The sequence below is a fragment of the Canis aureus genome, chromosome 11, assembly GCF_053574225.1.
Source record: "Canis aureus isolate CA01 chromosome 11, VMU_Caureus_v.1.0, whole genome shotgun sequence".
In the NCBI taxonomy this organism is placed as follows: Eukaryota; Metazoa; Chordata; class Mammalia; order Carnivora; family Canidae; genus Canis; species Canis aureus.
In genome coordinates this window covers 25,279,055-25,294,026 of record NC_135621.1, presented here as the reverse complement: position 1 = coordinate 25,294,026, position 14,972 = coordinate 25,279,055, and the positions used below count along the sequence as shown (strand labels likewise).

Genomic DNA, 14,972 nt, shown 5'->3' with positions numbered 1-14,972 from the left:
TTAAATACTTCAGAAAATACAAGTAACTACCACTCTGTGAACCTCTGCAAGGAATTCAAAGTGACTCTGGACAGTGGCACCACATCAGGGTCTAAGAAGAGTGACTCTACCCACTGCTCTCAGGCCTCTATTCGCGTCTAATTCCCAGACTTGAATTTCAGAAGAAGTCAAATCAATTTTTAGGAGAGACTATTTTTAACTGATTCTGGAAAGTTGTGCATAAATTCCACTTTCATATATTAAATCATTACCCTCTTTTTTTTTTTTTTTTCACATGATAGAGTATTGTTTTAAAGTCTGCCACATTCTAAAACCTGGGCAGTCCAGACTTAATGCTGTGGATACTTCCTCAGAGGGACTGAAATGCCCCCAGACTTGAGGGTTTTCTTTCTGATCCTAAAGAATCCTCTTTCAAAGAACCAAGTACTTTGGTCTATTTCTTGTAATGGCTATGAGTTTAAGTTTGGATTTCTCAGTTAGCAGGTAATCATATAATGAGGTATGCTTATAACAGTAACAACTGAGTAAGGCACGGTTTAGTGGCAAAGCAAGAAAAACTTTACATAGTCGAGAACTCTATTTTTTAAGAAAAAAAATCTCTCTCAGAGGGAGAAATGTCAATTTCTTTGGGCTTCTGATAATTCACTGTATACTTTGCCTAGTGGTACTAACTTAGGGAAGTTACTCCAGAAAAACCGAATATTTGAAAAATCAAACAAATGAAAATGGGATTCATCAAAGAAAAAAGTCATTCTTAGCCAAGCCCTATTAATTGTGAGACAATATGTGGAGAAAGCTGGTAGAAGAAAGGCCGGTGACCCAGAAGCCAGTCTAGAATATTGACTAGAAGCTCAGCTACCAACAAGCTGTGTGACCTTGGACAAGTCAATAACGATGCATAAAAAGAAAGAGGGTAAGGAGAGGATGAATCTTACTACTGGAATAAATCTCAGACCTGTAAGATATGTTCAGTCTGAAGTTATGACTATTATTTTTATAAACGCAGCATTTAAATTTCATCTAGAATTCAGTAAGATACCTTAGTATGAAGAAGCAAAGAATTTGAGGAGATACTTAGAATTACAACAGCAAGGGCAAAACCTCTGGACCTCATTAAGGTCTGAGAAAAATATCACATATTCAAGGGACTTCTAAAAAACAAGAAAACACAACCTAAAAGTATCAGAAATACACAAATCATACAGTAACAACCTAACAAGAAAAATACACTTCTCTAGGTGGCATAGACTGTACCGGTATGGCACTTTCTGGAAAACAGAAGGAAGACCATGACACTGCCTTTCAAATGTTCACAGCAATAATTCAAAAGCATATTCCCTTAGTGGATGGATCACTCAAGTATCAGGATTTTTTAAAAACACTCTAATTAGAAGCACAGTACTACATAAACAAAAAGGAGGGAAGAGGAACCATAATTTTTCAATTCCAGAATATGACTTCCAGAGAAGAAACAAGAAATACACACGTAAGGCTTCTCAGTTGTTGGAACAATAAAACTTTTACATTTTGCTATTTACTAAAAATAAAAGCATAGTGTCTAGTGACCAGCAGTCAGACGGAGCAGAGGGCACCGGGTCCAGCTGTAAAGAGGAATAAGAAAGAACTGCCGGAGGAGGAAGGCAGAGGGGGCCTTGGAGAAAGCCACTTGCTAATTCTGGGAGTCTGGAGCAGACGGCCATGAAACAGCAATTAGTGTCAACCGGAGAAGCTAATTTGTTCGCTTTTTCTCCCGAGTCCCATTTCCGTGTTTGTAGGTTAGATTTGGCTGTTTAAGAAAGGAAATGGCAGCATGTAAAAGACAGAGTGCCTGACAGTAGGAAAAGAAACCAACCCTCTATTAATAGTTAACTCAAGTAACTCATTTAGCTCCCCAGAAAGAAAACAATACAGCTCGAAGTATGTAAGCTGGCCTAAGCCATGCCAAAGTTTCTAATTTATTCCATCTATTTAGGAATGAAACATGTATATATGTTCTAAAACCAGAGTAAAAATTATAAAGCACGTCTTTCATTTGTTTAGGCCAAAATCTATTTACCAAGGAAATCAAACATTTACTCTGACATTTTCTCAAAGCATTTTGGATAAACACTCCACACTGTTCGGTTAATATTGAACTGAGTGAACATTTCCATCAAGGAGCTCTAAAACTAAGTGTGTTTAATAGGTGAGATTTCTGCTAAATCAAACACTCAGAAACACTCTTCAGAAGAAAAAAAAAATCAATGAAAACTCTGCTTTTAAAAAGGTCTCCCTTAAAGGAAATATATGCCTTAAATAGCACACTCACGTTTTGCTGTCAAACGCCAGCTTCACTGCCTCACTTTGCAGATCAGCTTCCGTACCTGCCTCCTTCCAACCCTGCTGGTATGTCTGACCTCCAGCTCCCAGCCGAATTCTCCCAGCACATTTCATCATTTCCTGTTGGCTGCCGGCTCCTTGCAGCTAGATAAGGCCAGTCCCCTACACTGCTGCAGGCACCGAACAGGCACCAGGTTCTCAGACCTCTGCTCCAGGCCTGCTGGGACCATCACAGAATCACAGAAGAGCTTTCCTTTTTTTTTTTTTTTTCTTTTCAAAAGCGCTTTCCTTTCAGAGAGGGGCCAAACAGAAATCTTGGGATTTGAGATAAAGTCAGAGAGCAGATCTGAGAACAGAAGTCCTATTACCCTCCCTCCCTCCCCAACATCAACTTGCATATAAACTACTTTACACTGCATATGATAGTCCTAGGATTTCTCCTTGTACTTGATCCTTCCACTTAGGAGGGAGAAAAGACCTGTGCTGGAGCTAAGGTGCCAGGCGTCACAGGAGTTAATGTAATATAGAGACTTCCTTGCACAGGATGATCTTACACTGTCCCTACATGTAAAACTCAACTTCTCTTTGTGACTCCACACAGTAAGACAAAGCAGCTCCACAGTGGGAGATGCATGGGAAGACACATGCAGGTTCAGTGGTAGAGACCCCAGCCTCTCTGCAGCATGACTGCCTCCCCCAAGGCACTCAAATATCCAAGTGTGAGCCCCTAGAAGGAAATGCCAAATCCCAAAACACCTTTCTTCCTAGAGGTTTACAACAAATTAAAAGAAAGGGGAAAAGAAAAAGAAGATATATATACATATATTTATTTATATAAGTATATTATTTATATAAATAAATAAATAATTTTAGGGGAGGAGGAAGAAGTCCTGATTCATTTTAAAATGTATGCGCCCACGAAAATACATACAGTAGAATTCCCTCTAGATACAGTGAAGAGGCGGCACAACTACCCTATGGGGCTTGAAGCCAAGACAGAATGGAATAAGGACCAGGCAGGAAAGGGTTCCCAGGAATGCTTCTGAGCAGGGCTATTTCCTGAGCTGTTCATGAGCTGCAGTTGTGAAAATTCACTGCTAAACACACTTAAAATATGTGCACTTGTATGTTTGTATGTATATCGTTTCAATAAAAAGTGTTTTTAAAAGGTATCAACAGGGCAGCCCCAGTGGCGCAGCGGTTTAGCGCCGCCTGCAGCCCAGGGTGTGATCCTGGAGACCCTGGATCGAGTCCCACGTCAGGCTCTCTGTATGATGCCTGCTTCTCCCTCTGCCTGTGTCTCTGCCTCTCTCTGTCTCTATGAATAAATAAATAAAATCTTAAAAAAAAAATAAAATAAAATAAAAGGTATCAACAGGGACACCTGGGTGTCTCAGCGGTTAAGCTTCTGCCTTTGGCTCAGAGTGTGATCCCGGGATCTGGGATCGAGTCCCGCATCAGGCTCCTTGCAAGGAGCCTGCTTCTCCCTCTACCTGCATTTCTGCCTCTCTCTCTGCATCTCTCATAAATAAAGAAATAAAAACTTAAAAAAAAAAGGAAAAAATATCTTTAAAAAAAAAGTATGCAATATCGAAAAATAGAAACACTAGAAATACTACAAGAAAGAGCAGGTATTGAAACCACTCTGTAAAAACATAAGAAACGAATGCTTCAAAAGCTCAGTTTCCCCGAAGTACCCTCCCAAAAGATTCATGTGCACTCCCAACGCCATGGCAAGCTAGATGCTGCACTGAAGTGATGGTGGCCAGAACAGAGCCGGCCCATTCTCTCCTTGCAACATGGGCCCCCTAGTCTGACTCGATAACACAAAACAAAATAGGTTAAAAATATCTTTCCAAAATCCATGTTTAGAAATTCTTTGATGGAAAAACACCAATGAAGCAAAGACCATCTCAACACAAGGGTCAATTATTTGACATATGATAATAATTCATACCACTTAGAAAATTATTATGCCACCCTCCCCCCCAACTGCCCCCAAAACAACCCACAGAAGACAACCCATCGCAAACCTCACTGTATTCCCAGTCCGCCTAGTTAGGTCCCACGCACCCTCACAGAGAGGCCAACACTGCTCTGCAGGGAGGCCAGCTGCTTCGTCTCGGGGCTTGCTGGGGGGCTGAATGGCTCTCACGCTCATTTTGTCCAGTGATGGACACTAAGGCTGGAAAAGGCTGAATAATGTTTCTGGAGACTACTTCAGGTACTTGACCACAACACACAGTCAGGCTTCCTAAACGAACAGCCTGGCAGTTATCTTCCCAAGCATTTCAACTAAGTTTAAGCAGCACAAAAATATGGTCACAAAAGTCCTTTGCTGGGCGTATTTCCTTCCACTAAGAAAGAATAAGCACTTGAGTTCTGGCGGAGCAAGCTGATTATCTACTTTTCCTTTTCATCAGCTAGCATGACCAAAAACTCTTCTTTGCCCTAGAGTCCTACTTAAGGCTCTTGGTTATGAGAGAGGACAATCACAGCAAGGTAGATTTACTCATTTTGGTTTTTTAAGACCCTCACTCATTCTATCTATCTACCTACCTACTTATCTATCTATCGTAATCCAACAAACACAAGCTGGTTGATATTTATATAATGGTTATTTTATGGTTAATCATGAAAATAATCCTATCAGGGGACTGTCACCTCTTCCATTTTCCAGCTCAGATAACTGAGGTACAGAGAGGTTATATTACCTGCCCTGCATCCCAAAGCCAGCACATGGTGTGGAGCCAGGATCCAAACCCAGTCAGCTCCAGAATCCAGCTATTAGCCACTACACCACACTGCCTCTCCATCTTGGTTTCCCTTGGTATATTAGAAGTGGGTCTTGGATACAGCTGCCACATAATAAAATCTGATTTGAAGTGAACTGAGAATACAGAGAGCAGTGGGACTATGGGGTAATGAACCCAGCTCTCCAGGGTGGCTGGGGCATTCTCTCCCCCGCCCCATCACCTCAGGTGGGGGCTTCCTAGCTGGAAACCAGCTGCCCTGCACCCCTCTAGCAGAAGACAAGACTGGCTCAGGCAGCTGTCCTGCCCCCTAAGGCAGTACTAGGACAGAAACACTGCTCCAGGGAAACCCAACAGCTAACCTCTTGCAGCACGTGGTGCCTAAACTGGTATTTCCAGTTCCAATCTGGTTTCTGTCACCAGACTTGAAACCATTGGGCATTCATTCAACAAACATTAGTGCCAGGCACAGGGCTTGAGGCCTCAGGGCCCCCATGGTAAAAGCCAACGTCCCTGCCCCGAATTGTCCGGGCAGGGCAGATGTATAAGTAAATACAAACGGCACAGGCTGAGAACTGCCAGCACCCAGGGCTGAAGGAACACAGTGAAGGGAGCGGTGACCTGGGCGAGGGGGTGTCAGGGAAGGCTTCACCAAGTGGGGGGTGGGAGGTAGTGGGGACAGGAGCGGGTTCTCCAAGAGCTTCCCACACGATTACTCAAACCATGCAGATTAAGGCAGGAAAAAAAATTCCAAAACAAAACCCAGCCAATTAGCTGAAGACTACCCACACCTTCAGGACATCAGTCCTCGACCAATGCTGGGTGCACGTGCAGCTGTCACTAAGCGAGCCCGAGGCACAGGCATCCGGGCCACATCAGACCAGCTGCTTCTCTCTGATACGGCTGTTCTGTTCTAGGGTCGGCACATGGTGCAAATGGCTGCCTTTGCTGAGCTCTTCTGAAAGATGCAGTAAGAGAGGTACTTCTACCCCATTTTACAGAAAGGAAACCACCAGAGAAACTTAGCAACCTGCTTAGTATCATCCAGCAAATAATGGCAGAATGGGATTCGAACTCAGGTCCGCCTGACGTGTTCAAAGCCCATCGTTTCTGTACCACACTCATGCCTGCCTCGGAACTAGACCTGGGAAGAACGAGGATCTCTGGCAACAGGTTGTGTCACATGGGGGAAAGAATAAAATTTTCACCATGCGACTCCCCCCCCCCCATTCCTCTATCAGTCTGCTCTGGCTTTATTGCCACACTTTTTCTAAAATAGCTTTATTGAGATGTAATTCACATACCATACAATTCAGCCATTTAAAGTACATAATTCAATGGTTTTTAGTGTATTTACAGAGCTGTGCAACCATCACCCCAGTAAATTTTAGGATACTGTCATCAACTCAAAAACAAACCCCATGCACTTTAGCTGCCATCTCTTTCTCCCCCCTTCCCTGGTCTTTCCCCAGCCAGAAACAACCAGTGACTCTGGCAAGGTGATTCTTAAAGAGGTTATGGGCACACAGGAATCAGGCTGTTCATAAAACAGCGCAAACTGCAGTTCTGTGCATCAGTCCTCCCTCTTCGACTAAAGCTAACAGCTGAGCCCGGACACGGCCAGGGAATAGCCAGACAATTCAAAGGCAGGTGGAGGTTCTGGTGTGACAGGTGGAGGTACCTGGCCACCTCGTGCTAGATGGGCTCCACGGTTCTCATGTCCCTGAACTTAGCAAGCCCTAAACACAGAGCCAGGTGGTCTAGCAGCTGCCAGGATGGTGGAAGTCATGCAAAAGCTCTAGAAGAGGCCCTGTGGTCACAAAGCCTCACATCATTAGGAACCCCCATCTCCCCAATTCCCAAAAGGCAAACCAGGATTGTATCTGGTACCAGAGGCTGGAGATAACCAGAATAGAGCTATTCTGAGAAGCCAAACTCTTCAAGGACCATTGGGACTAGTGATGGCCTGGATGGCAAGGCACTTCCTCTACTCTTCCCCCCAGCCTTCCTCAATTGCTGAGGAGAGTTGGGGGAAGGAGATCTGCAAACAGACCATGCACATACTTCCACAGAGCCCTGATTCCTCCAACCACTTCATACAGGTCATGGAAACAGCTGTGTGCAGCATCACCAAGCAGCACAAAACACCTCAGCACTTAAACAGAATGAACTTCTGACAGATGCAAATGGGTAATCACATAACCTTCACAGCAAGCAAAAGAGGCCAGATGCAAAAGGGTGCACTGGGTATTCTATTTACATGAAATTCTAAACCAGGCCAAACAAATCCATAGTGACAGATCAATGTTTGCCTGGGACCAGGGGCCGGGTGGAGGCTGACTGTACAGGGCATGAGAAAAGTTCTAAAGTGACAGAAATGTTCTTTGTCTGGCTTGGGACAGTGGCTACACAGGCATCTCCATTTGCTGAAGTCTCTACATGGGTCCATTTGGTTGTATGTAAATTAAGATCTCAATAAAAAGAAAAGGAAGAGGAAGGGGAACGACTGAGAGAAGACAGGAGAGAAGCCCACTGCAGAGCCTAAACAAGAGAACTGCCCCCCCACCCCCATGGGCAGCACAGCAGCAACTGCCTTTCACCAAGGACTGGCCTGCAAGATGCCGCCAAGCTCTGCACAGTGCCAGCGTACCCTCATCGCACTGGGTCTCAGTTCTTGGATCTGCTGATCCTCTAACATACACTAATGATTCTGATGAACCTGAACGGTGCACTTTCTAACCAGGTTAACTCAGCTCTCCAATATCACAGTAGTAAAAGCGTGATAACATCAGCCAGCGACTTAGAAATGGCAGCTTTCAGTGACAGGCTCCAATGGCTGTTTGACAGTCAGTAAACAAGTAAATCTAATGCCATAATGATAGGTATTAGTTTTTCTTTTTCTTCAAATGATAAGTAAATCTTAAGTCCTAGAATTTAAACAGGTTATATAAAACATTCTGATAGGTCAATCTTTTTTTTTTTTTTTTCTGGGTAAGGGAGAGGGTAGCGGCTATTGTTCAAATCCTATGTGTTAGCCTTTCATATTTTTCATGAAACAAGACATAAATAGAGCCATTTTGCCTTTAGTCTTCCCAAACATATATATAGAAGGGAATAAACTGAGCCAAATTTCTAACATTTTCAATCAAAGAAGAAGGTGCCAGAACAAGCTGAACTAAGTACCCATCCTATCTTTGGCAAAGTAAAAAAAAAAAAAAAAAAAAAAAAGAAATTAAAACCCTTTATATAAGCTTCTTTGCTTCCCTGGCACTTGCCCAAAGCTAAAGAAAAAAAAAAAAAGAAGCCAAACTAATTAAAGCAGAAAGCCCAGTTGAGAAAAACTTCAAAGCACCAATGTGATATGAAGAATATGTTAATTTCTTTTCTTACACATTTTATAAAATGCCACCGTGAGAAGATATACCTGGGCTCCTAACAACATCTCAGTGGTTAAGATGTCACTTGCAATTATGGGACCAGCTCAAGTCTTCCTTGGGCAACACACTGAAGATGGAAAATGATCCCTGAAGGAAGGTCTAAATTCAAAAAGGAGTGAGTAAGATTTGTGGTGAGTTTGGGGATACTTTCAGGAATAAAGTTAGAGATATGCTCTGTTCATGTTTTATTGGAGGTTTATTGATGTGATTTTCCCCCTCATTTATTTCTATGTGCCCTCTCTATGCTAGACTCTGGAAGTTACAAGCTAAATGATCCCCCACACTTACCCTTACGGAACTTAGAGTTCAGTAGGGTAGAGAGACAAGCACCCAGAGGACCTCACAGTGTGACAAGTGCTGCACAGCAGACCTGAGCAGGGAGCTCGGTGTAGGAAAATGGGGTGGATTGAGAAATCCCCAGGGAGACTGGGCACTGAGCTGAGTCAGGGAAAGAAGGCACTGTGTCACTCGCCTCTCAGGCTGGAGCCTCCTCCTCCCCCAGCTTTACTGACCAGGGTATCCCATTGAAGGCAGAAGCGCCCAGTGCAAGGCTGCCAACTTTATTTTGTCCATTGAGAGCACTAAAAAGAAAAACCAATCACCTCCCATTATTTCATTTCAAAGGCATTTAAATAATAAAAAAGGCATTTTAACACTAAAAAGCAAATCATACAACTTCAGAATATATCAAAAGCCTCAAACTAGGGGGATCCCTGGGTGGTGCAGCGGTTTGGCGCCTGCCTTTGGCCCAGGGCGCGATCCTGGAGACCCGGGATCGAATCCCACATCGGGCTCCCGGTGTATGGAGCCTGCTTCTCCCTCTGCCTGTGTCTCTGCCTCTCTCTCTCTCTATCTCTCTGTGTGACTATCATAAACAAATAAAAATTTAAAAAAAAAAAGCCTCAAACTAAATATCTTTAGCTTTGTAAAGAATTACAATGTTGCTATTTTAGCACCACGGCAGTAAAAATACCATTATGAACTGATGTTTAGAAACCCTGCAAATAGGGGCGCTTGGGTGGCTCATTTGGTTAGGCATCTGCCTTTGGCTCATGATCCCAGGATCCTGGGATTGAGCCTACCTAGGGCTCCTTGCTCCATGGGAAGCCTGCTTTTCCCTCTGCCCCTCCCCTTGCTCGAGCTTTCTCTCTCAAATAAATAAAATCTTTAAAATTAAAAAAAAAAAAAAGAAACCCTCCAAATAGAGGATAAAATAAGGACTATTTTATGATATTTTATACACATTTGCCAGTTTCTTTACATGCAATGACTCTTCATGATAACTCTGCAAAGTGAGAGTCCTATGCCCATTTTTCAGATGAGAAAACTAGAGCCCTGGGGGAAGTGGCCTGCCCACGGTCACACAGCAGTCACAGTGCATAAAGCTGCTACATGGGGTTCTCTCTGACAGCAGAGCCTGTCAGGTCCCACAAGCATGCTGGGATGGTGTGGGAGACTGCTGGTGACCTCCGAGGTCCTCATCAGAAATAAACATGTTTTATTGTCGTTGCTTTGGAGATGGCAAAGGAAGAATTCAGTTCTGCCTTTTTTTTCTTTTTGGCAGTCCCAAACAACCAACTCAAACTCTTTGTGAAACCAGGAGAGGTATAAATATATAAATAAATGGAAATCATGATCGCTAGCATTCCAGAATGCTCCCATTACTTCTTCTCCATTTGGACCAGTGCTTAGGATAAAGAAGAGAGGAAAGATGGGAAAAGACCAAGAATATTGGGGTACCTGGATGGCTCAGTCAGTTGGTTAAGTGTCTACCTTCAGCTCAGGTCATGATCCCAGGGTCCTGGGATTGAGCCCCTACATCTGGCTCCTTGCTCAGTAGGGAGCCTGCTTCTCCCTCTGCCTACTGCTCCCCCTACTTGCGCGCTCTCTCTGTCAAATAAATAGTCTTTTAAAAAAAGATCAACAATCCCAATGTACCAAGAAATAGGGGACCTCTGCACCCGTACTCAAGAATACTATACTTTGGGGGAATCCCTGGGTGGCTCAGCGGTTTAGCGCCTGCCTTCGGGCCCAGGGCATGATCCTGGAGTCCCAGGATCAAGCCCCACATCGGGCTCCCTGCATGGAGCCTGCTTCTCCATCTGTGTCCCTGCCTCTCTCTCTCTCTCTCTCTCTGTGTCTCTCATGAATAAATAAATAAAATCTTAAAAAAAAGAATACTATACTTTAGGGATGCCTGCGTGGCTCAGCGGTTGAGTGTCTGCCTTTGGCTCAGGATGTGATCCCAGGGTTCCAGGATCGAGTCCCACGTCGGGCTCCCTGCATGGAGCCTGCTTCTTCCTCTGTGTCTCTGCCTCTCACGAATAAATAAATAAAATATTTTTTAAAAAAAGAATAGGGAATCCCTGGGTGGCTCAGTGGTTTAGCGCCTGCCTTTGGCCCAGGGCATGATCCTGGAGTCCCTACATGGAGCCTGCTTCTCCCTCTGTCTGGGGTCTCTGCTTCTCTCTATCTCTCATGAATAAATAAATAAAATCTTAAAAAAAAAAAAAGTTTCTTTAAAAAAAAAAAAAGAATACTATACTTCAGTTTGGCATGTAATTAGTATACATTTAGAGTTTAATGAGTGAATCTAAAGTCTGTAAGCACTGGTGTTATATAAATTCAACTTAAAAGACATGGTCTCTAATCCCTAAAAGCTTCCATTCGCAGGTCTGAAATGTGATTAAAATAGAACACCAATTGGGGCACCTGGGTGACTCAGATGGTTAAGCAACTGACTCTTGGCTTTGGCTCAGGTCATGATCTTGGGGTCCTGAGATCAAGCCCCCATCAGGCTCCATGCTCAGTGTGGAGTCTGCTTGAGAGTCTCTGTCTCTCCCTCTCCTCCATCTGGCCCTCCCCCTAATCATGCAATCTCTCTCTCTAAAATAAATACAAAAATAATCTTATAAATAGAATACCAATTATAAACTTAAAAGTGCATCTCATTCTACAAATTTTATGTTTTTCTTCTACTTTAACTATTTGAAACTGAAGTCTACTATTCTTAAACAATCACAATGCTCCCAACTGTTCTTTGACATGGGACAAGGTACTGCCAAGTGAGGAGGTTAGAGGCTGGTCCCCTACAGGATCGCCACAGACACCACATGGGAAACACAGAGCTGAGAGGGGCCAAGCAACAGAGATAGGCAGTGAGCAGATAAAGGACCTGGCAAGCTTTTAGGTTCCTCTACCTGTAAGGTGAAGACAGCCTCAAGTATCACCCAGGGCTTGTGAAGATAAAATGAGACAATGTACAGGTAGGGTATTTTTAAATGGCAGCCAGTGAAGTCATCCCGATGACAGAACTGGAAACTCCCAATGATACTGATCATGGCTAATGTCACAGAAGGGTCAAAGAGGTCTCTGGAGGGATAGGGTCAAAATACGGAAGGCACATACTTAGGTGGCAGAGGCATAAGGTTAACCCCCAGGAAAGTGAGACAGCAGGAAATCAATTAAATAAATGTCAGAAAATCAGGGAATCAATGACACAATCTGAATGGAACACACCCATAGTGATCACAAGGAACAAAGTATAGGCATGGACGGGGCTGGTTCAAAAGTCTTGTGAAGGAAAATAAAGTAAGGGGACTTTGCCAAGAGTCCAACTGGGCTAAGTGGCAGAGAGTGCCGAGTCCAGAACAAGTCTCAAGGGCACACTACGAGCCACCTGGCAGGAGTCACAGGGAGAAAGCAAGCTGCTTGGCCTGGCAGCGGATGCTGTGCATCTGTGACAGGTGACCCAGCTTAAGACAGAGTATAGACGAGGAACACATTTCTCCCATGTGTGAGAGTAAGGTAAAGAAGGACAGGTTACAAAACAGTTTAAATCCTATGATCGTATTTATTTTTAAAAATCACATTTGTGAGTAAATGTAATGATCTGGGAAAGTGTACGTCAACGTATTGACAGTGATTTTCTCCTTTTGATTATTTGTACTTGTATTTTACAGAGTCCATGCACTGACTTTAGAATGAAGAAATACACTGAGTTCCTTACGAGATTTTAAAGCCAGATGGGTGACTCCATGGCAGCAAGTAGAAGGGCTGTGGAGAGACCACTGTCACACAGAAGGCGCTCAGGACCACAGCACTCCCAATCTCTGAGCTCCAACAGATATAGAGGGTACACCCCTGCCTGCAAGACTTCCATCAAATCCCGTTTTGGATAAACCCTAGAACAAGATGCTTATTAACCAAAGCCCGATACCTCATCATCAAGAGAGGTGCAGTACCCTTGCAGCAGGCTTCATCAATGCAATATTTCATGTGGGAAAGCCAAGGGATGGGATTCCTGTGTGTACCCCACAATTCACTCCATAAAGTCTGAGATTTTATGAACCATTTTTGTAAACAAACTTAAGTCCCAGGAGGCGTCAAGGCTCTCCAGCTGCATCCAAAAGCAGAAGATGCTGGTCCCAGCCTCAGACCAATAATCTCATTCACAGTATAGAGGTTCTTTAAGACCTCAACGTCATGCAAATTAATTCCATACAGAGGTAGGTCTAAGGGAGACAATATGCAGAATAAGCACACCTTAGTTTACCAGATGAACAGGACCAAATGAAGGGCCCCCTCCTCAGTGCCAGCCACACGCAGGCAAAGGAGACTTCTCAGGCTCTCACAACTTGACCCTCCCAGTGATAACCCTGAGAAAGGGGAGACAGCAGCCATACAGCCCCTTTCCTAAGAGGAGACAAGAGATCCCAGCGCTTCTAACAGCACACGTGACCCACAGAGCTGAGTGACCACCAAACTCAGACAATGAACATACACATGCCAATCTGTACAAAGACCTCTGATAGGTCAGAAGTCCTGTGACAGGACCTATGCGCTTGGATTAAGGCTGGGGGATATTTTATTAAGAGTCAAGAGTACTAACTTCCAGGGCCAGGATGTGGACTTAATATGTGGCACTGAGTGTACTTATTATGCTTTGTGACAGCATTCATTTTCCCAAACCCTCACTCTGTGACCATGTGTTTGCAGATTAATGGGAGGGGAACTCAAAGAGCAAGCTGACCCAGACCCTGGGTCCTTCTGTGCTTGTTTCCCCAGTACACTCCCCTTCAAAATCCACTTACAATTCCCTACATATTAAAAAGTGTCTTGAGGGGTGCCTGGGTGGCTCAGTCAGTTAAGCATCTGCCTTTGGCTCAGGTCATGATCTCGAAGCCTGGGACCAAGCCCCATGTCAGGCTCCCTGCTCAGCAGGGCATCTGCTTCTCCCTCTGTCCCTCATCCCACTCATCCTTGCTAGATCTCTCTCTCAAATAAACTCCTTTAAAAAAACAAAAGTGTCTTGAGGCTCAGGAAGGTTAACTAGGATCTTTAAATGGTATCGGTATTTCTCTGCTACATTTATTTAACACCAGACTCACAGTTTGTAATGTCAAAATTGTGCACATATAATAGACCGTGTCCAAATTCATTAGATTCAGGGATCCCTGGGTGGCTCAGCAGTTTAGCGCTGCCTTCAGCCCAGGGCATGATCCTGGAGTCCTGGGATCGAGTCCCACATCAGGCTCCCTGCATGGAGCCTGCTTCTCCCTCTGCCTGTGTCTCTGCCTCTCTCTTTCTCTGTCTCATGAATAAATAAAACCTTTAAAAAAAAAACAAACAAATTTGTTAGATTCAGATGCTCTTTCCAACAAATTAATGACAATAAATAGGGATCCCTGGGTGGCTCAGCGGTTTAGCGCCTGCCTTTGGCCCAGGGCATGATCTTGGAGTCCCAGGATAGAGTCCCATGTCGGGCTTCCTGCATGGAGCCTGCTTCTCCCTCTGCCTGTGTCTCTGCCTCTCTCTGCCTCTCTCTGCTTCTCCCTCTGCCTGTGTCTCTGTGCCTCTGTCTCTCATGAATAAATAAAATCTTAAAAAAAAAAATGACGATAAATAGTAAAGATTTTCTTTCTGTTCCACAAATGAATTCCAAATGATTTGTAACCTCATTCTATGTAGAATTATTTTCTGATGGCACACCAATTATTTTTCTTCCTCCAAGATGTTAAGAAATATTATTTTTATATAATTACTAGTAGTACCACTTAACATGGGTTTACACACAAGTTTTTCTTCCTATGGAGGCCTCGGGGGAAGAATCAAATACTTTTAAGATGAGTAACAGCCTGAACAACTCTGGCAACAACCAACATCATAACACCTACACTATCAAAACAATCTGGGATTCATTATATCTGTAGACTGGAAATGTTTTCCCCTTCATCTTTTATGGAAAATGTCGTACGTATAAAAAGTAGAGACTAGAACAATGATGCCTAGTTTTAACAATTACCAATATAGGACCAATCTTGTTTCACTTGTGATTGTGAAAATTGTTAAATACTCATGGAATCAAGGCAGTCCAAATGTGTTTTTATGTGACCCGGCAAGTCCACAGCACGAATCCTCAGTCAGGGAAGGGGAGGCATAAAGCAAGCAGAACAGAGGTCCT

The 14,972-nt window shown here is 43.7% G+C and overlaps 1 protein-coding gene across 4 annotated transcripts in view; it reads right to left on the bottom strand.

The window, feature by feature from the left end:
- The window catches only part of PACSIN2 (protein kinase C and casein kinase substrate in neurons 2), a 136,824-nt gene that overhangs the window by 83,270 nt on the left and 38,582 nt on the right, over positions 1–14,972 (bottom strand). The window contains exon 1 of one of the 4 annotated variants that reach the window (XM_077914229.1): positions 2,309–2,458. The exons of the other annotated variants lie outside the window; for them this stretch is intronic. The gene's annotated coding sequence lies outside the window, so the exon portion shown is untranslated. Of the gene's footprint in view, positions 1–2,308; positions 2,459–14,972 lie in introns of those variants that run through there. 4 annotated transcript variants of the gene reach the window in all.